Here is a 23258-nt window from a genome sequence, read left to right on the forward strand (position 1 = left end):
TTTTTAGTGCTGCAGCAGACAGCATGGCTGCCTTTTGTTAGCCTCTCTGTGTGCTAATATCACTGACACCGTGGAAACGTCCAGCAGGCTCCCTTTCTACATCATAGGAAAAAAAAGGTTGTTTCTTCAGTAACAACCTGTTAATTCTTAAGTTTTTTAAAAACTACTTTTTTCATCTGTATTCTAAATGAAATTTTTTTTCCCTCGTGGGGGTCATGGTAGGGGCAGTGGGGATAGTAAAAACTGTTCAGGGTTTGGACTGTCTGTTGCTTGTATGCTCAAAGTTTTTAGTAAAATAATGGGGAATTTGTTCATGCAGTAAATGCAAGGTTGCCCTTTTTGTTTTAGGCTACTCTAGATTCATCTAAACTACTCCGTTTTCCAAACATTTTCTGCTCTCCCTAGGACTTGAGGGAACATACCTGATATGCCAAGTGCATCTCCATAATCTTTAACATCACTGTAGGGTGTGGGGGCACTAACTGTTCTCTCAGCCTTGGCATCAGGAATTGAGTGATCTGCATTTGGAAGATAGGGCCTTTTTTTTTTCAAAATCTCTGGTAGAGTAACTCCTGACCTTGCAATAAACGTGCAAGAAAATAATGATAGTTCAGTAATTATGGGTTGTATTTACCCTGATGTGTTATTTTACATCACTTCAGAGTGCATACAAGGTGCCATACAGAAAAAATAAGAAAACATTCCCCTTCACCTTTGAATCTTCTGATCCATTTTCACTCACATGACCTGAAAAATGGCATTGAGAGAGAAAATAAAGTAGGAAATTGTTACTAAACAAGGACATTAGTTACAGTGGAGTTAAGACTTGGTTTGAGCCTGCCTGAACTCGAGCTCCAAGTCTTGGGTCTCTGATTTGAGAAGATGTAGCCCAAAATGATGGAAATTCTGTTATTATAACTAAAATGTTCTGGTGAGTCTATGAGCAATGCTTGACCATGAATCTCTCAGCAGCTTTGCAGACAACCTGTCCTGAGGGCCAGGAAAATACAGTTGGTGAAATGGGGAGACCTTTTGGTAGCAATGCTGGGTTTGAACAGCTCCTAAGGGAAGAAAGAGGGCAGCGTGGAGGTGACAATAAAATTATGATAGCAAGAGACTGTCTACAAGGCATGCTGTAAGTAATGTAAAGACCTTCAAGAATTGTCTTGGGGGACCTGGTGAAGTTGTACGTGTGTCACAGCCAGATCCAAAGGACCATCCACTGTCTGTGGTTTTTTTGAGACTCGTGGAAGGGGGAAATGCTTGGTATTCATCAGGGAGTCCAGAGATAGATGAAGACAAAGCTATCAGTGATAATGAGTGACTTCAAGGAGTTTCAGCTAAACAGAAATCACTTCCTTTCAGTTTAGATGACAGGGAAGCTGATGGATATTAGAACACTGTGAATAATCAGGTCAGGGTATGGATGCTGTGCACAGGAGGCATTGGTTAAAGTTAAAAAATAATTTTAAATTGAGTTAAGTTGTAAAATATTGTAACCTGGTGATAATACGTCTGGATGTTTGGGTTTAGTTTTTGGCTTTTTTTCACAGCAAAATAATTTTACTGGGGCATTTGTTCTTATTTTATTTTTACTTTTTTTTTTTTTCCCCCGGCTCAGATTCTTATTAGATTTGATGTCTAAGGTGTAACACAAAGCCTTTAGATGCTCTATATTCTGGAAGCTATGTGTTAAAAACTGTCTTTTCAGTTGTGAGAACATTGTGCAATCTTTTAATCTTTGTGGAGGATGCAGAGGTTTTCCTACAATTAGGACTTAAACCAGTTGTTTGGAAAAAGTGTATACTGGTGTGTTAATATAATTTAGCTTTATTTTTTCAAGGCATAAAACTACTTAATACAACATCCATGAAAAATTATTTAAAAACTGATTTTATTCAATTAATAATATTCAAAAATACGTCAAAATATTTAATATAAAACAAAAAGAACACAATCCTTTCCAGTTGCAAAGTTAACATCAAGATATATGTGGTGTGGTGTTCTATTTAGTTTTTTTTTATTTTGTTTTGTTTAGTTTGTCAGGGATTTTAGTGAAGATTTAAAATTACCATAGCTCTCGGTGCAGTTTGTTTGCTCCCCACAAAAGCAGAGATGATTTTTATTGACCAATCTTTGATCCAAGAGATTAAAGAAAGTACTGTAAGAGCAGTGAAAAGGATAACACTGTGGGGGTCAATAGGCTTACTGCTACTTGGAAATGAAAGTGAAACATTCCATTGGGAGAGGGGGTAATTTAACATTCTTACTAGGAACTTGAGAGTTTTACCTTCCCTTTTTTTAAAATTTTATTTTTAAGGGAAGAAAAATTATTCATCTTACCTGCAGGTTTCTCCATGACTTAATACCCTGGCCATAATACGAGGTCATTTAGAGGGCACTAGATTCACCCGACATAATTCTGCACAATGCTTTTTAGCCCGAATGGCCTGGCTGTCACATACTCACTTCTTGATTGAAATGTTTCTGGTAGACTTTTGGAATGCAGTCTGAAAGCTTAGTGACTCAATATTTTCAAAATGAATACATTTTCTATTTCATAGAAAGTTTCTATGAACTACTGCAGTGTTAATGTGTCTTTCTGTTGTTTCTTGAAGTGCTGTGAACTTTACACAAATCTGATAAAATTGCATGAGTCAAAAGGAAATGAAAGTCCTAGCTTGATAGTTTTATTTTTTTATAGCATCATCATCATCATCATGACCCTTTTTTTATGAGAGTATCAAAATGCCTGCTGAAAAGGAAATTTTTCTTCTCGAAATAGCCATTAATATCCCTTTCTTTTCCTGATACGTTGTCTTGCCTGTTTTTATTTTGATGGGGTTTTTGGTTTTATTTTGGTTGTGGTGTCATTGTTGTTGTGGTTTTTGTTGTTTTTTTCCCCCTTTTTTGCCCAAGCATTACGATTTTTGTCTTCTTTTCCACTGCAGAGAATAAGTGCAGGAAGAGCAACAGCTGGTATGACTTTGACTGGGGAAGCGCTGAAGTGCTTTTGTTTACAGAATATTCAGACACGAGGCCTGGCAGAGTACTAGTGTCATGCTTCTTCCCATCTTTGAAAAATTGCCAAAGAATTCTGATTGAAATTGGCCAGTTGTATTTATTTTGCTGTCTGCCAGAGACAGGTTTGCAGGCTTAGAGCATTTTAACATTTTGTTTTGTTTCCTGCTGGCAAATAATAGATTATTAACTGATTTTATGAGGCAAGGGGGCCCAGAAAGTTCTCAGAAAACTTCCTGTGTCCTATGATGCTGTGCAAGATATTGCTTACAGCACATCCAAGCATTTCACCCAGGAGACTGATTTGCTTTGTCACAAAGGTATATCCATTGTTAATTTAGCTGGTCACAGCTTGAGAAATGGCTTTTGTGCTGGTGCAATGTGAAGTAAGCATTCCTTTACTCAAAAATCAAAAAGCACCTCTTTCTGCTTCTAACAGTCCTCCAAAAGCAATAATAAAAATATAATTTTACCAGGAGCAATGGCAGAACACCCATGGACCTAGCAGAAATTGTGACTCTTATTTATTTATTTAGAATAATTTCCTGCAGACTAGTGACTTCGTGTATTTTGGTAATCATGTAAGAAATAGATTTAAACCAATTTTTGAAATTTATGAAATATTGAGATAGAATGCCTAATATGTTTTTACAGTACATTAACTATTTGCAAGTGGTTCTTTGCAACATTAGCTACATCCTTGAAATTCTATGCTAAAATGTATGTTTTTATGTACCTGGTTCAAGTTAGGTTTTCTACAAAATCATCACCAACCCGGTTGTTATTTGCTCTCTGGTCATGACTGGGTGTGGGTGTTCTTGAGTTTTGTTTGGTTTTTTGTGTATCCCTGACCTTGACTATTCAGGAACTTGTGGTACTTCATTTTGTTAATAAGCACTGATGTGTCAAAGAGTGTTTTCAATCAGAGCATAGTGTGAAAATCAAGCTTTTTGAAAGTTTACAATCCATATTTATTCCCTTCTCTTGTTAATTTTTAGCTTCTATGCTCTAAACTTACACCTTCCTCCTGATTTTTTCTCTGTTGGGTAAATTGCATGTTTTACATCACTTAGCTATGGCAATGTAAAACTGAAAGTATAGACTTGACTGAATTCTGAAGTTTCAGAAACAAGAAGAGAAATAGAATGAATCCCAAATGTACTATGGAAAAATAAAGCCCTTTTGATGTGGAAGGACCTATGTCTTTGAATGCTGCTGTCTTGGGGTGATGTTCAGTGAATCTGGCACTGTTGCACAGTAGTATATTCAGGAACTGGAAAGACCCCAAGGGTAGCAACCAAGATTAAGGCTTTTACTGGTAATCTTAGAAGTAAAATGACTTCTGTGCTCAATGCTGCCTTTTGGTATAATGGACAGGATGTGGTATTAAATTTTGTGTGCCCTGAAATCACAATATTTTTGTACTTTCTCCAGCAGCTAAGGAGTTTTTAAAAAGGTTGCTTATGGTTGGTCTGGTTTGGTTTGTTTGTTTTCTGGGTGTTTCTGGTTATTTTTGTGGAGTTTTTTTGTTTGCGTTTTTTGTTTGGATTTTTTTTTCTTTTTTTTTTTTTCTTTTTTTTCCTCCCAGAGACAAACTGTATATGAGAACTTGTAAAATAGGTAAGATTTTTGCAGTGTATTAATAGCCATGTTTTTAAGATTTGTTACTTGGAGTTACTTTTTAAAAATTTGTCACTTGTTACATTGGGTTTTTGTCAATGTTAGGCATGTTCCTGAAATTCTAGTGTGATCCAAAGGTATTTAAAAAGGAAAAATTGAAAATAAGTAGCACAGACTTTTCTGGGTAACTTCATTATGAATCTCTGATTTGTGCAAAAATGAGGGTTTTTTTACAACATTATGAATTTAAGATGTACAGACTTTCCGTGCTGCAAAATGGGGGTTTTGGCTGTGAAAAACTGAAAGATATCAAAATGTGTTATCAAAAATGTCCATTTTTGTTTTCCAATTCAAAACTACAAGACTTAATTTAAGCAATACAGAAGAGAGATAAGAATGTTAAATTGAGCTAGCTGAATATTGTCAAGAGTTGGGAAAGGCATAGAAAGCAAGTGAAGGACATCACAGAAAACAAGCAAGAAACAAGGTGGAAAATATTGCAAACTGGATTCTTTCTTCTGAGTTTTTTATTCCACTGTAACCTTTAGGTACCAAAGGTTTGCTAGTTCTAAGTGCTGACAGCAAGTGATTTAAATTCTGTCCTGGGAATTTCCAGTTTATTCACTTTTGGTTCTTGTCGTTCAACTTGCATCCTTCTACTTAGGGATATAAGTTTGGTTGCCATAATTGATTTTATCATAGGGATTATTTTTTATTTAATCGTTAGATTGTCACCAAAATATATCCTCAAGGGAATGAGAGATTATAAAAGTCAAACCAAAGTCGTCAGGACTTAGTTTAGAAATGTGTATTTATTCTTTCAGTTGGCATGAAACTTCACAGGCTAAGGTAGTGAATTAGGATGTTTATTTTGAAAATTTTTCCCAGTCTCTAATTCTCAGAGGTGTTTCTGTTTCAAGAAGACTTTACTTCTAAGTTCTCCTAAGCTTTTTGGCAGGTATAGTGCTCCGTGTGTTTGGCAATTTGGTATTCATATTTCAGTATCCCATGTTCTGTCCAAGGTGGTGAGGAATGTGAGAAGATTTTTTAATGATCTACAGAATTGTGATCGATTAAATTCTGTCTGAGTTGATACATAATATATAAAATATTAATATAACAAATATATCTTAGAGATACCTTAGTGGAGTGGGCATAAGGTGGGGGACCAGAGGAGTGTTGCTGCTCCAAAACTGAGTCAGAGGCTGTCAACTTCAACCAAATTAAAAAATGTGTGCCAGCCTTAAGTTGGCACGCTTGAGTTCACTTCACTCCAGTCAATGAGGCACCTTAGCGCAGTAAGCACAATAGAGACAAAGAGATGCCTTGCAACTGACAGAGAGAGAAAAGAGTCCTTTGAGATGAAATGTTAACATAAGAAGTGAAAATGGTTTGTGGTAGTCTCAAGCTGGCTCTTTTGGGTTCACTTTCCTATAGTTACTGAACTATAGTGCTGTACCTTAACAGAGGAGTCTCAATAAAATTAGAAAGATACCCTAAAAAGGACAGAAGACGAGAGAGAGTAAAAGAGAGCGAGAGAGATGGAGAGTTCTTTTGATAAGGAGCTTAACAAAAGTGGAAAAAATGGTTTATGTGAATGTTGGTTTTCATGGCAGTCTCAAGCTGACACTTGGGCTTCCTTTATTACAGTCAGTAAGCTACTTTAGCAAACAAAAGCGAATGGAGAGAAGGATGGCTGGAAACAACAGAGAAAGAGAGAGAAAAAGAAACCTCTTTGACAGCATCTGAAACAACATGAAATCTCTGCCTCTGTGCTTCCATTTTTGAAACGTTTTTTGTAAGGCAGGGTGAAACACAAATAGTTGAATCTTTGTGAAGATACTTCATAGGTAATGAAACAAATGTTGAGATTTTAGATTTGCTTAAGCAACATAGCAGCTTAATTGGGCAAGGGCTATGAATTCCTTTCTTATCTCTCTAAAAACATTTTTTGTTTCACCATACTGCTTTCAGAAATTAATAAATAATATCCAATCTAGGAAATTCTACAGTAATGCTGAATTCATTTAAAATCCTCTTTATGTATAAAAATGCATGGAAAAAAAAAGTAACCAGAATAGAGGTGTGGATTTTTTTAATGTGGTGCACAGTGGTGCTGAAAACTGAATGGATGCTGCCTTATATTTGCATTGTGTAGCTGATGAGTGACTCTACCTTTCTGCACAGGTGAAAGGTAGTTCTTTTTTCTGCATTTAATCCAGTCCTTTGATTTTAGTTATTCAATTCAGTCTAATATTTCAAATTTTAGATATTGCACTTCCAGTCTTGTAGTTCTCATTCATTGGAAAGAAAATACATTTGATTAGCTTACATAAATTTAGGCTTTGCAAGGTAAATATGAGAGTAAAGGAGATTTCAGGCATTTTGTGCCTGTTAGGTAAACATGAGGTAAACTAAACCATACCAATCAAAGCTGTAATTAAAATGCCCATGAAAATTGGCATATTTTGAACATCGTCTATTCACCGTGAAATGGGCCGTTAGATATCTGGCTGACAAACGTTTTAATTCTGAACCTAATGTGCACTGCTCATACGTCATCTGCAAATTCTATAGAGGCACGCTTTGGAAAGGAAGGGAAATCACAGTCGCAAATTATTCTTGCCTTCCATTAGGCAAATTGTCAACTTTGTAGAATCAATAGAAGATTCTTTGTAATAATAAGATTGGTATGTAGCCATGAGCAAAAGCAATGGGACAGCCAAGGATGAAACTTAATTAGTGAACAGAACTTGCTTTTAACAATATTGGATATAATGAAGATGCAATGCTAAGCAAACAACATTGAAGACTTCAAAATCTTCATAATTTTGTAATGTAAAATCCATGGCACTCCAACTCTACTTGCTTTTTAAATGAAATTTCTGTACGTAGAGAAAAATTACTTTTCATAGCTAAAAGTTAATCTGTTAAACAAGATGATCAAGTTTATAGAAGTATTCTGACATTATATAATTCAATACTGTAGTCTGCAATAAATGAATTTACAAGCACAGTATTTGCAGATAGGAGAATAGGAAAAAAGTGTCTGAGAACAAAATTATCTTTTTTTTTGTAAATTGGTCACCTGAGTCTTATGCTCTCTGATATTGCATGATTGTTCATTGAAGTCACATGATACCTTTTCTACCTTTCTGAACTCGTTTGAGATGTTTGAACATTAGTTTAACAAGTAACAAATTCCATTATTTAGGAAGATAAATTTATTTCACAGTAAGAGTCATGAAACTTCTGCAATTCAAAATTTTTCATTAATAGCCTTCTCTAGATTAAATGTTTAAAAAAACAACCTGGGAGATACTAGAAAATTTACTGATAGTACCAATTCTTCTTGGAAAAGTATTTGCTGTTTTCATTAATATTCAATGAAAACTTGTGTTTGTCCCTGACATTGGCAATTAAGTTACTTTTTCTGATGGGTCTTTGAAAGCTGTTAAAGGCTGGAGATAGCTGATGATGGAGTTCTGTGTTTAGATTATAGCCAAGAATTGCAATAACATTGTATCTGGAATCTACAGAAGATGGTGCTTTGTGTATCTGCAACCTGACCAATATTAGTCAAAACATGGAGAGCATGTGGACAAAAATTGCTGAACAAGACAGCATTTCTTTCGGCAGGGAAAGTGTGTTCTTGTGCTTCAGATTAACAGTGGTTCTTTGGGTTTTAAAGGTGACTGTCATGTTCTCCCAGAGCTGCCACATATATCCACAGGTCTAGGGAGCAGCACTTGTGACCAGTCTTCTCTTGCTTGTTTTGTTACTAATCCCTTAAATTTTGACAACACTCTGGACTGACTTTGTATCAACTCATTTAGTGCTGAAAAATGGAACTATTTAACTTGTGCTGGATGAAGAAACAAGAGTGGCAACTATAAAACTATTAAAAAATAAAAGAATAGAACCAAAAAGGAGAAAAAGGAGAACAATGAAACAAAAGGAGTTAAAGAGACTAGAGAAGGAAAGCAAAAAGCTGGTTATTACAAGATAAAGATAAATCCTTTAATCAAGCCTAGAGGTACTGGTCATGCATTTTGGAGTTTCATAAATTTTTCTATGCATTTGTATTTATACTCATTTTGACTTGATGAATTACTCAGTCTCCTAATTTAGCTTGAGAGAGCAGATCCAAAGCAATCAAGTTATTAACTACCTGTAATATGAAAACAATTAATTTTAATTGGTAATGGTAAAAACAGGTGGCAAGAATAAAATTTTAGCATTAAATTAAAATATTTTTTTCTGCTTTGCTAATGTGGTGGTTTGTGTGTAAGAGAGACAGACTGACATCCATCTGCTTGGACTACAGAGACTAATGTGAACAAACATGCAGCATACTAAATGGTCACCTCAAGAACCAGCACTTCTGTTTAGCATTACTGTGTGCCATCCAGTTTTGAAAGCTATGGAAAGACAGACCCCCAGATAGTTTATGTAAATTATGTTAATGATTACTGTCCCCTCTCTGTCAAGACTAGTACTGACAGTGCTACTTTTGCATCGTGAAATCAATTCCTCTTTTGCTTCTGGTCTCTTTGTATGGAGCCTTAAGGTGAAGCCACATCAGATAGCAGCCCATCCCTCTCTTTCCTCTGTATATTTTGAGTGATGATTGTTTCTGATGTGAAGCCTCTAGATCTTCAAATTGGATTTCCTGTCAATGTGTCCTTTTCCAAGAAAGTGATTTTGCTTGTCAAAGACACAGTTTTAGTGTCTACGTGAAATTGATAAAATTCCAGGGGTTTAAGGTACCTTCTCTTGGCTGCTTTGATTTTCATTTTGTGATCAACTGTATCTTTCAAGAGAAAGTATGTTGAGTTACTATTGATATATACATTATGCTGGGTGTGATACCTAGAAAACTTTTTTCCTATTGTAAAGAAGGAAAGAGAGGACTGTGGATAACATTCAGGAGCGATATAACTAAAAGATCTATTTTTGTTTCACCTAATACCAGCATAATGGAGAGGGAATGTCTGTCTGGTAACCCAGGTCTACTGCATGATAGTTCATTTTTGGCTAGGACATAATCAAGCTGTCTTATGTATGCAGTTGCTTGTCTGTGTCTGTATCATGCTACTGTATAATGTCCAACCTGAATTAATACAACTGGAGCAGATGCTAAATTACTGTATCTAAGTCACTTGTGTCCTATTTTACACTTCACTTCATGATCTGTGTGAGGCTCTGTGAACATTTGATATTCATTTTAGAGTCTCACCATATGCCCTCACATTTATAGGCTATAAATCCATAATCAACTACTCTGTTGATATTGGCATTACTTCTCTCAGCTGCACATGTGAAAAAATGCATTTAGAAGTAACCTTTATGACTAAATGTGCTGACATGAATTACTACTAAAGAGTCTGAAATGTTTTATGTTACAGAGCAGAATGAGCAGAAAAAAGAAAATTAGGGGCTAATAAAATTTATCAGATATTTAGTATAAACTCCAGTGAGAGTCCCATGCCCATGCACTCTATTCACAGGGTTTGAAACAAAATCTCCAAAAGTGTGTACAAAACTCTTTTATTACTGCGTAACTTCCCGTAGAAAAAAAGAATGACTAAAAAACCTTTTCAGTATTGTCTTTCTTTTAAGAAAGAGTCCTTTTGTCTGTGGTAGAAAGCAAGAAACTATGTTATTTTCTGTGTGTTCCCTTCCCACTGGATAGTCAAACACCCTACACTTATCTATTCTTTATTTTGCAGTTTTTTGATAAACAACTCTTCTTCCCTTCTTGTTTTCTTGTGTCAAAAGTAAAAGGTTTGTTAAAACTCTAGTTTCAATTCTCTGTTGCCCTCCTGCTTCGTTAAACACACGATATACAATTTCAGATTATTGGAGATTCTCCATAATGATTTTTTTCTTTATTATTAGTGATCATTGCAATAAAATGGGGAGTTTATGCCTCTCTGAGCAGACTTCTGTAAATAACACTTCAGACAGCAGTCAGTTACCCCAATTTTCAGTTGTTTTTAGGCTGTAGCTTCCTTTTTTATTTTAATGCTATGTGGTTTCTACAGCGATCACCCAAAGTGAGTTTTGTATTGTAGGGTAGTACTAAGGCACAGTATAAATTTGAAAAAATTGCTTTACCTTTTTCTTTCTCAGAATGTTCCAGAAAATGTAATACTGGCAATCTTTCTGAAGTACTGTCAGGATTAATAGAGTGCTGAAAAATGCAATATATGTATATAAGGTAGATGATGTTATGCATCAAAGGCCTCATCTTGAAGGAGCACATGATTAATCTTTACTTACAGTAATTTCATGACTATAAGGCACACCCTTTTGACTAAAATTTTGGCCCAAACCCGGAAGTGCACCTTATAGTCTGGTGCACCTTATATAATGGACAAAGTTCAGAAATTTACCAACCCGTAAGTGTGAGCCGCAATGGGTGGAGCGGTGCCGCGGGAGCGCTGAGTCGCGAGGGGAGGCAGGAGCAGGCAACCACAGCCAGCAGGAGCCACGCGGGGAGGGAGGGAGCAGGCAGCCCCAGCCACCGGGAGCCATGTGGGGAGGGAAGGCGGCCAGTGACCACAGAAGCCGCGAGCCACAGCCACCCCGAGCCACCCTGGAAGTGCGAGCCGCGGCCGCGCCACGGCAGCCCTGAGGCGCCCTGAACCATGGGCAGCCCCGAACCACGCCTCATCAGCTGGCGCTGGGGTCAGGCGGGAGTCCCAAGGCCCGTGTCATGGAGGAGGCGACTGGGGCTGTGTTTAAAGGCTACACCAATCTGTGAAAAATGTTCTCAAATTGAACACCTGCCAGTAAGCCCCACGATCGTGCGATTCCGTTACTAATTCGTTACTTTGTTGTGCGTGGTGTGGATCCTCGCCACAAAAAAAAAGTGCCCCTTATAGTCCGGTGCAGCTTATATATGGGCAAAAGTTCGGAAATTTACTGACTCCCGGAGGTGCGCCTTAGAATCGGTGTGCCTTAGAGTCGTGAAATTACTGTACATGAGTAGCTGTGCTGGTTGCATTAGGTTATAGTATTGGTGCATGGCAATATCCAGCTGCATGTGATCAGGCTTTTTGAGACACGACTTTTCGCATGAATTCTTTCTTCCTCTGTCTCTTTAAGAAATTGAATCTTCATTTGCTTACAGCTGACTGTATTGGATTCATAAAATAGTCTTTCTCTTCTCTCTGGGTATATGCTGTATCATGAATTGTCTCCTTAGAGACAACAGACCACCTCATTATGGTTACAATAGACAAATTCCTAAGCATGTGGTCTGCTTTTATGGCCTTGACTTGTACATCTTTTACCTCAGAGACTTGCCACTCATGTTGACACAGATTTGTTGTGTGTGATGAAGTGATAAAATCAAAGAAGAGGACACATGTGCTTCTCTAGCTTTCAGAAAGACTTTATTATTTGTTGTTTATTGTTGTAAGTTAAATCTACTTAACAATTTTCTGCAAAGGTACATTTACTTTTTGGATTTGTTTTATTCTGCCTGCAGCTTAGAAGTGGCTCTTAATGCATACTGTACGTGTTAGCTTTGTGAAAGTTCCACTGGAAAATAGAATGAGTAGAAATGTATATGTCTTGGCAAGAACAATACCCAGGGGGTGGGGAAGAAGGATTAAATAAACAATTTTAGAAAAATAAGCAAACCGAATGCCAAGCATTCCTGTGTTATTCCGATTGTATTTCTGTCCCACAAAACACATTGCTATTTAAAAGGATAGGGACACCCAAAAAAATACTTTAATTTTAATTACCATTTAAAAACCTACTGGTAAGCAGAAAAATGTTAGTGTGTCAGGGGCTGAAGGAGAACATGTTTTCTGAGGAAGCTGAAGGTCAATGGTACTCGTAATTCCAGGCAGCTGAGAATAGTACACAGCAGCTGGATTTGTCAATGCTGAAAGTAAATTTATTGAAAAATAAAATCTGGAGTAGGCTGAATTGTAGAAACTATGCTAGAGGCAGGCAAAGTACAGCCATAGAGAATTTCACCAACCACCTTTTCATAGAACTGAAGCTCAGTTACATGTAAGTTAAGATTTGAAAAGAACTTTTATGGAAAATGTGTTCTTTTAAAAAAATTAAATATTACACAAATATTTTTAGGATGAGAAATCCTATGCTATTACAAGTGTTTGTGGGATCAAGTATACCAGTCCATGGTTTTGTTTTACACATTCCTTGAGTAATTTCTAACCTAAGAAACAAGTTATTTGGAAGCATTTATAATCAACCTATGTTGTTGAGAGTCTCACTGATTCTGTGAAACAAGAGTAGCTGTTAAAATTTTGTTGTTATTTGCAAATATTTTAAAGTTTTTTATACAATGAGGACACTCTCAGCAACTGTAGATTGCTGGACTTGAGTGTGCTCCTATTTTAACAGAAAGAGTGACCTTAGACAAATTACCTGTCTTTTTCTAGCTTCTCACCTATAGCTCAACTTAATCCATATGATCTTCAGAGTCCATTGAACTATTATTTGATGAAAGACTAAAAAGAAATGGAAAAATCTGATTTAAGTGATTTTTGAAAATCTGAATCTGACTGACAGACCATAGTGTAGATGGCTGGCTGGTGTATTTAGAAGGTTTTGTGGATAAACATACAAGTGATTATAGTTAAAAGAGTCTCTTAAAATATAGATTGTCTGGAAGAAATAAGCATAAGGGTGAAAAACAGGCTCAAACTTGGAATCAGGAAGACAGAAGAAATAAAAAAAATTGAGAAGCAAGATTAAGAAATTCGAACTTGCTGGAAGACTGACCTCTGCCTTGATTCAGGGCATCTGACCACTGGATTTTAATATGGTGTGATACAGCAGTGTGATACAACAGTGTTCTGCCTGAGTTCTCTCTGCCTTAGGACACACATTACATCCTGTTTTTACCATCTTTGATTAACCAATGATTTTACATTTGAGAACCTTGCTGAGGTATAGAAAATTGCCTTGTTTTGCCATGGGCTGAATATGATGGGGTCTTAGAAGCAGTAGCTGAGGCAGCTCACAGGAGTGTGTTGCAGGACATGACTACATGAGAGAACAACATGACCTGGTGCTCAGAAAACTGAAATTTAGTAGATTTTAGTAGATTTTTAAAAAGATATGTTCAAAGTTAATCTTACTCTAAAGGCTGTTCTTTCCTACCTAATGACCACATATAATTCATCAGGGACTTGACAGTGAAAAGGTCAGTAGTAGGAGTCCCATTCAGAGGGATGGTTCAGAAGTGAAACCCAGGATCTAAGGTGCTTGTTCCAGTAAGCAGCATGCAATTGCTGTATGAGTCTAGACTGTTCTTGGTCTCTGATAAGACACTGCCATCAGAAGCTTTTACTCCACTCTATGAAAATATTATCCAGATATTTTAAAATAATTTCATTTTAAAATATTAATTGTCTAAGTTTTTTGAAAGCAGATAAGTCCTGCTGAAGAAAGGGTAGATACAGATTTGGAGACAAATTACATAATATTCTAATGAATTTATTAACACTAATCATGTTGTTTGTTTTTTGTTTGGTTTTTTAAATTTGCATCATCTTAGAGAATACATAGGTCTTTACAGCACCAAGCCTTAAAAACTTTCTAGCTTTTAACTTGCAGTAGATGGCCCTGCTGAATCTAGTAAGAGTATCTGACAGCATGTGAATTTAGGCATGTGCATACATCATTTGTGAAGTCAAGACATATTTTTAAATTAGTAACTAGAATACAGAGACTGTGGTTCTTGATGGTGACCCCCTGTGCTATACTCCAGTAAAAGAAGTTACTTTGTCTATGAATTTCTAATAAGTTCTGAGAATAGAAATCCTGAGGTGCTCAAATCCAACACACTATGAATTTCAGGGCTTGCAAAATAAGGCAAAACATTTCTTAAGCAAGTCACCCCCCACCACCCCCATCCCTCAGCTGTGTGAAACATTTGAAAACGAATGTGTGCACGCTGTTTACAGTCTGTGCTCTCAGACTGTAAGAGGGATGCGGTTATTCTCCATTGATTAATTTAATTATCTACAGGTATAGAAAATATTAGAATACAAGTATCTTATGTTTGTCAAGCACCATGAGGATTTGGCAGGGCAGGGAACCCACAAAAGCAAAACCCAAATCAGCACTAAAATGGAACTAATCCTACTCTCAGCATTGCATGCCTCGGCTCTTCAATGTTCTGCTGCATGATCCAATGCTTTTAGAATGATTTACTTATCAATCTATTTTGAAATGGCATTGTTTTTTGGTTGTTTTTGGTTTTTTGTTTTTTTTTTTCATTGTCTCTAGCAACAGTTTTATTTGAATACTCATGTTTACTTACTGAAGTGCATTTCACTTGGAATGGAAATGCAAAACATTAGTGCAGGCTTTGTGAAATTTACCACTTCTCCGATATGTGAAAAGTACTTGAGATAAGGACATCTTTTCAACAGTTGTAGGCAGGAGCGGGGATGTGGGGGGGAACCCATAAGCTCTTCAAACAAATATAGCCTGTTTATTTTTCAGTATTGTCTATATGTAATAGCCTCATTGATTCTGTGTGCTTTTTGTTAGAGATTAATTCTACTGATTTGTTCAAAGATAATATAGTATTTGTAGCTGTGCTAAATAATTTTTTTTCACTCTGCAGCTTTTTTTTTTGTTAATAAACAAGAATGAAAAACTAACATACCAAGGGAGCTAAGCTATGAAGGGCTATGAAAAACTAGAACAGGTACAAAATTTTAGATTTTTACTTCATCAAAACTTATTTAGCTAAATCACTTGATGTTTCCTCCATTGGGAGTTTGGTACATTCATACTCTGATTTTTTAATATCTCTGTTGGAGAAATTATCCAGGCCCTAAATCACTACATTTTGTTTAAACAGTAAACGGAAATGGCATTTAAAATCTACAAAGCTTTAAAACTGCTAACGGATTACTTACATCATTGGCTTATAACCTTTTTGATTTGTTGATCCCCAAGTACTTTTCAGCAGAGGCATGTATCTCTGTGCAGCAAAAGTTAACTTACTGCAGTAGGCTTCCGTTTCACAGCAAGGTCATGTGAACCCAAAGAGTCTGCAGACCACATGTTGAAAACTATTGATCTACATTATTTATATATGACTTGTTCACTGCTGATGCGTTCCTGATTTTGAGATGACTCAGTAAGACCATGCAATAGTTTTCAGGAAGGAATAGGGAGAAGAAAATGCAACCCTTAAAAGGGGAGGTTTAGATCAATAAAATGCTTCCACAATTCAGGAATTAGACCTTCTTAAGTCTAATGACTTTTTAGTAATAATACAATCTTCAAAAATTAAGAATGGATGTCTCTTTGTACATGATATGCTACAATATTTTGTTGGCATTATGGAATCACTATAGCTGGACAAATTGGTTCAATGCTTATTAAGAAGGATGAGAATTCTGTTGCTTGGTGGCTACCAGACAGTGGATTCCTTGTGCACTAAACTATTTTAAAGATATTTAGATTATGTCTTCCAACCAAGCATGTATCACACACACTTCTACTTAGTGCCTTCACTGAATTCTAACACAGTAAGTTATGGATTTGATCTTGAGATAAACAAAGCAGTTCCCTGGCCCTTAAATTGAAGGCATAGGGTTTTGGGGATAAGATCCCTTCCTTTATTGTGGTCAACAGCAAACAAGTTGAAATTCAACAGCAGCATAACATAGTTCTAGGTTCTATGTGATGGCTTTTAAAATGATTCTTAGCTTCTCAGAATTTCTGCTAGGCAACAGGCTGACATGTTGAAGATATGAGTTGTAGTTATCCTGGTGATATTTAACACATGAGATACTTCTCATAAGGGTGAATATTTGGAGCTGAAGGTGTATTGAGTAAAGGCAGGTACAGACCCTGATGCTATTTTGTGCAACTGGTGTGGTGCTCATGCTTCCTGGGATGAGTTGGCTTCACTGATGAGCAGTTATACAGCAAGCAGGTGACCTGAGGGTCTTTGACAATTTCATCATTTTTTAGTAGTCAAATAAAGGAAATATTTCCAAACATTTCAATATGAATATCAAACACTGGGATGTTAAATGAACACTTTTCTCCTCCTGATAGTCGTGTGAGCAAGCAGCTAATTCTCTGGTGTGTTTCTACACCAGTAAGAATTTCTTATGTTAATAATGTAAGAGATGGAGTTTCACGTGATCATGAAGCTGTTGTTTTTCTCAAGTATGTTGCTTCTTGCATTATTCTTATGCTCACACTTTCTAGTGTGCCATGTTGTGACATGAAATTCTTTTAAATATTGAACAACCCCCTTTTTTTTTTCTTTGTTCTTTGATCACTTTCTATCAACTGATTTTTTTTTTTTTTTTTAGTTGGCTTCAGAACATGATAAAAAAGACTAGTTTTGAGGCTTAATGGGATTTTTATGGAAGGGGTGTATAGAAGTAAAATGCTGTATCTTACATATTATTAAGGATTTTTATACTAATGGAAGTTGTTGTATAAAAGAAAGGTATTTGTCTTAGAAAAGATCAGATGATTTGTTAATAACCATAGCACATGTATGGAAAATAGTTTTTTAAATATCGAATTCCTATGTTTTATTAATTTATCACGTAAGCTTCTCTGGGCATCTCGTTGCATAAGCTGCCTGTCTGTAGGCCACTCTCTAACAGAAGTGACTGTATAAGCAGTCATTCTGAAATGCTGATTCTGTTATTTGATTTGGGATTAAACAGTCTGTTGCAAGCCATCTGTTTCCCTATGCATGTGTCCTTGAAAGGTTAGATTTCCACAGATATTGCCCCATAACTTTAGCCAGTGCTTGAAAGATCAGAATTAGGTGAGACATATGCCACTGAAATTATCTGTCTTATCCTAGAGGACTGGCTGTTTTTTGACATCAGTGCCCATGTTGGAGAAAAGTTTACTCTCTCTTATTGTTGCTGATTTAGAACCCTGCTGCTTTTGGCTAAATGCCATGAGACTTAGGAGCACATCCTTTGAGGGTATTTGAACAGTTGATGCCCAGTGAGTAAAAAGTTCCATCAGCTTTCTAAGCTGCAGCTCTCCTCCTGAACCTATTCCTCCAATAGATGCCGCATCACTCATGTCGAACTCAACCTGTTGCTACTACTCAAGCAGCATTGCTGTGGCCATTAGGGTCAGAAGATTGGTGTTGGTTCAGAGATTCTTTAGAGACTTAAAGAAGTCTTACATAAGATTGTACCTTGATATTGTGCAATGTTGTTGGTTTTCATATCTTATTTATTTTTTTCCTTTTAAATTATTTTTTGTGTGCCTGTTCATGAATGCTAGATGCGTGTGTGATGCACATATGACTACTAAAAGACAAGGGCCATAGTAATGATCTAGCCCTGTCAGTTCGATTTAGATGTTAAAATGAGCTCAGGTTGGAGAGCAGGTGCTTGAAGGCACTGTGGAAGCCAGAATGTGAGAAGCTGTCTCTGGACACTCTTTACACAGGTATAATTTTTGTGGTTGCTTAAACTGGTATTTTTAAGATGTAACTTTGTCATAACCCACACAAGGCCTTACAGTTCTATACCAGCCCTCTAAAAGCTATCTAGAAAGCCTGTCACAAAATGCCACTTCTAAATCATAACTGTTCTTTATTTCAACTCAGTCAGAAACCAATTCAGGTTTTCTCCAACTTTGTTATTCCAGAGGCATAATGTTTTCAGGGCTGATTGCATACCGTAGTCTGTAAAATTTTGTTATGCTTTGCACTACAAACCAATTATCTATTAAGTGTGTCAGAGTTCAACGGTGTTTTTCTGCCAACGGGATAGACAATCTTGTGCAGAATTATTTATTTTTACTCTTGAATGTGTTTGTTTCAAGTCCTGCTTGAGATCCTAATTTCTGAAAGTTCTGGAAGGTATGGATTTGCAGTATAGGGTATTCGTGAACTGATAAGTCCAATTGAATCTTATGTCATTTTTGGTGGAATATTTTTTGTTCTTTAATGTTAGACTGGTTTTGAAATGCTTTTATTCGACTGTCTGACTACAGAACTACTGATGTTTCTATACTTTTGGCTGGAAATTTGCCAACTCAGGCATTACACACATGGTGAATCTGAATTTGGACACAGAAACCAGACGATTGGTCAAGTTAACGTTTGCAAACTGCCCTGTTTATTTGCACAAACATAGCTTTTATGTGTGCAGAACTGATGTGTTTGCAATTTTGCCAGCTGTATTAAGGCAAGCTTGCTATAAATGTATCCCCTAAAATTTAGTTTTTGATTAAAAATACTTACTAGGCAATCCTCCTGATAGAGTTTCCAAATTTACATTTCCAGGTGAAAAGGAGGCTTTAAAACCTTTAAAAGCAGCCATGGAAACAGAGGCTGCACAGAGCTAGGCAGTGACATAGGGCATTGCATCTAAGAGGCACATTTAAGGGGGAGCTTGTCAAGAGCAGAAAATGATGCTTACTCTCTCTCTTACTGCAGAATACTGGACTGCTGTCATGATCCATTACTAGAAATATTAGGATATAAGAAAAATGAGAAATTTTCATGGAAAAGAAAAATCTACCTTTTTATTTTCCTCCCTTCCTTTTAGGAAGTATTGAGCAACACTTGTAAGCAATAATTTCACCTTTGAATAATCAGTGAAAGAGTATTGAAATGTTAGTGAAATCCAAGATAATTATTTTAAATAATATGCAACAAAACACAGTTATATTTGTAACACAACATATGAAATACATTTTGAATTATGCAAGCCTAGGAATTAGTAATTCCTGTTTACAGAATACCTGAGTGTGAATATTCCTGTTTACAGGTATTGGGATGCAATTCAGTCAAACCAAATAAAGATTTTGCATTGTTGACTTGCAGAAAATGTTTGCTCTTGCTTATGTCTGCTAAGTCTCTATTAAAAAAATTTAGCATTTCTGTAAATATCTGATTTTTGGCATCCATAGATATTGTTAATCCTTGATGGAGAACTATATTAATTGCATAATGAATAATAGAGGTGGAAACGAGCTTTTCCATTTTTTGAGGGATGCATAATTTTTTCACTTTTACAGTATTCCATTGCAAATACCATTTCTGAGCTGGGTATAACTGGCTTTCCTGTTAGTTAAAATTGCAAGAAAGCATTCTATTAGTCGTCAGACCTTTTTCTTCAGGCTCTTTAGGATCTTGAATGCAGTGTGATGCTGTTGCCTTCATACCTCATAACATTGGCATTAAATCCTACATAATTTGCAGTAACTTAATTAATGGATATCCCCAACAATATTTTACATGAGGCAGCTAAATTGTGTAGTGTACATACTTAAAGAAATGGTAAAATCCAATTTTGGAGATTCTTCAATTTTCTCTGAAAATTCTGCATTTAGGTAGAATCTGAGAACAAAAGGGACTGATTTTTCTCCACCTTTTAAACTTCTATGATGCTGTATAACAAAGGATTTGTTCTAAAAAAACCCAATGGCCTGCCTGTAGGAACATGAGGGAACCTTGAGTGATAGTGATAGTTTTATCCTTTTTCTCTGAATACACATTCCCAATTGAATGCCACATAAAATATATCCTGTATAGTTGAGGTACTGTGTTTCAAGGATTTGTATGTTCATAAGTACGGAAAACTGCTTGGCAAATAAAAGAAGCAGGAAATGGCTTGCTGCAGACAGGAGATCTGGTGGCTTATCTTGTTTTGTTGCTGATGGAAAATATCAAAACCTTTTTTCCCTACCTTTCCCCCAATATATTAGTATACTGAAGGCATAATGTAGAGAAGCTTGATTAATCTAGAAAAAAGGATACATTTCCAAGCAAAAGCAGTACTTCCAAGAAGAAACTTAGAATGTTAAAAAAGTTCTTTGAAGAGTCCTTTTGAGCTGTGTTCCAACAGAAAAATGGTTCTACTCATCTATCCTCATTATTCTTTTCCTGCATATCCTGAATTTAGTGGAATAAACTGCTTCACCTCTAATATCTTAGAGCTCATTCTAATTTAGTTGAATTTGAATTCTAGGATTTCAGCACATTAGACTGGAATTTTCTCTGACTGGTATCTCTTTTTGCTCCTTCCTATTTTTTTTCTAAACCAATTTCTTCTAATTTGGGAAAGTATGAAAAATGAGAGATGATAAGAGAGTATTTTTCTAAGTGCTAGATAGACATAAAATCTGTAGCAGAAATTTATATTTGTGTAACTAGTCTACATTAAGTTTCTTCTGTATATATGCCTGACTTAGTGGTCCAAAACAGGAGAGAAAGATTTTACTAGACTTCTGTGTAGGGGTTAAATAATCCTCAAAATATATGCAGGTTTTTTGGGAATATTGTAATTTAGAGTTTTTGTATGTGTGAAGTTAACTTAAAATGATGATGTAGCAATACCAAACTGGTAATTGACTCTAAGAAAATATAAACACAGTTCATTCTTTGAGTTTCTTTAGCAAACAGAATATAACAGGAATTAAAATAATTAAGTCTTATATAGATTTTTTTTTTCTTTTAATATTGCGTTTGTATTCTTTCTCATTCCACTACCATTTATATACAACACTGACAAAATATTTCTAGCCAGGTTTGGTAGTAGTATCCGTTTTTTACAATATAAATCACTTACTTCTTCTGTGGTTTCTGGAGATATTTTTATCAATACTCTTTCGAGTTTTGTCTTAGTATTTTTTGTGCGTTTTCATCTGTGCATTTGATTTATTGAGTGAATGGAAGGAAATGTGACTCACCATTCTATCTTTTTACACTTGCTTATTTCTGTCAGTAGGGAGCATAGAAATGATCTTTCTAAATTCTGTATTTGTTATTCTATTTTTCTATGTGTGAAATGATCTCTAAGAATATTAAGTAACTACCTTCAAAATTAAACAATTAAAATATGTTGAACAGATTCTTTTATGACAGAAAGAACCATCAAAAAGATTTTCTTTGAAAAGATTCACAACCTAGAATTTAACTTACAATCAATTTCAAGGAAAAAGAAGAAAACTCAATTCCAGGCAGAAACCAGAGACTTCTCAAATACTTTGTAGGGGGAGTGGGTTGTTTAGTATCAAGAACAATTTGTTGCTACTGTTTCCGCAGCTTTGGCAATCAGCCAGAAATATTTTCTTTGCATTTGTTCTATGTTCCCTTTGAGCAATGCTTACGGCTTAGAACTATTTCCCAACTTTTGCGCATCTGCTCAAAAGGTGGCTACGTATGATGAATGTTTGTCGCTATCATTTTGGTGTGTTTTCGTTTCCTCACCCTTCATGGCCCCCTGCCTCTTGCCATGTAGTACAAGCACTACTGGATGAGCCAATGTTCTAACTTTCAGTCACTCTCAGGAAACTGCTCTATGAAAAAGGCTCATAAACAGAGAGCAATCCTATTTACTAGCATTTCTAGATTCATGGATTGCTTGCAGCTTGTTAGTGTTCTCACAACACTTATGACCAGCCACCTACCCTACTATAGGTTTTTCTGGGTATTTCTTGGGTAGGCTTTGTCTTATATGAATGCTTGTAGTGTTTCATCTGATATAATGGAATTAGACCTGAGGGTGACTATATCAGAGCTCCTGACAGGTTTCCGCAATATATTGAACATGAATGGGTCCAATATATTTTGTTTTCCTTCTGGATTAGTAGATTTACAAGCACTGTTTTTGTTCATGCTGTGGCAAATTCTGAAGGTAAAACTCCTCATTTTCTATGAAAATAAAGTAATTATTATTATTTGTTAATTTTTTTCTTTCCATTGCCTGTTTTACTTATAGATTGCTGTCTCTGTCAGCATTTTTATTTGGTTTTGCAGTTTGTCGAAGGGGTAGATGTATATTCTGAAAATAAACTTGAATCTATTAAAGTGGCTAACATACAGTGATGTCTCTGTTTTGTAAATTGAGTTCAGGCATAGGCTATCTATCTCTTTGGCAGCAGTGGAGGTGCCTTTTTGCTTGAATTTTACTGTTTAAGCTTTTAGAGTCGCTTTCGAAGGTGGAAGAGGGGTCAGGGTAGCATCAGATTCACACATTACTGTCTTTACTGAATTTATATGAATGACCTCCTTTGAAGATTGAAGAATGTGGCACAAGTATGCATAAAACCTCTCAGACTTTGAGGAATGTGATCTTTTGTCTTTTATGCATGATCTTCTATTTGGCTGTTGATATGTTTTGCTATTCAGGGATGATGAATTTAGATACATTTGATTAAGGAAAGAAATTAAAATGTGATCACCCCCACTTAGCATCACTGCACCTCTGCTTAAAGGCTCTCTAATATTGCTAAAATTATTGTGAGGTTAACCTTGGTTTTGTTTTATTATGTTTTAGCCATCTCATCCAGCTCTGGCACTGGACCAACCTACACAGGCTACTGCCTCTTTCTCATCTGTCTCATCCTTCAGCAGGCAGTGCAGAATCTCATTTAGAGAAGTTTATTCAGTGGGCACCAGCATAATTAAAAATATTTTCTGTTTTTCTTGAAGAATTGTAATACATAATGGAAAGTCAGCTTTCCTCGTGAAATTGCAGGCACCAAGGAGGGCTTAATGCAAAAGGAAGTGTATCCCATTATCTGTTTCTCATTTTGCATATCACAGCTAAAGCCATGAGAAACTAAATTCTGCACTTACGGCCTAATCCAAGCAAAAG

This window comes from Catharus ustulatus, chromosome 7 (assembly GCF_009819885.2).
Source record: "Catharus ustulatus isolate bCatUst1 chromosome 7, bCatUst1.pri.v2, whole genome shotgun sequence".
Taxonomy (NCBI): Eukaryota; Metazoa; Chordata; class Aves; order Passeriformes; family Turdidae; genus Catharus; species Catharus ustulatus.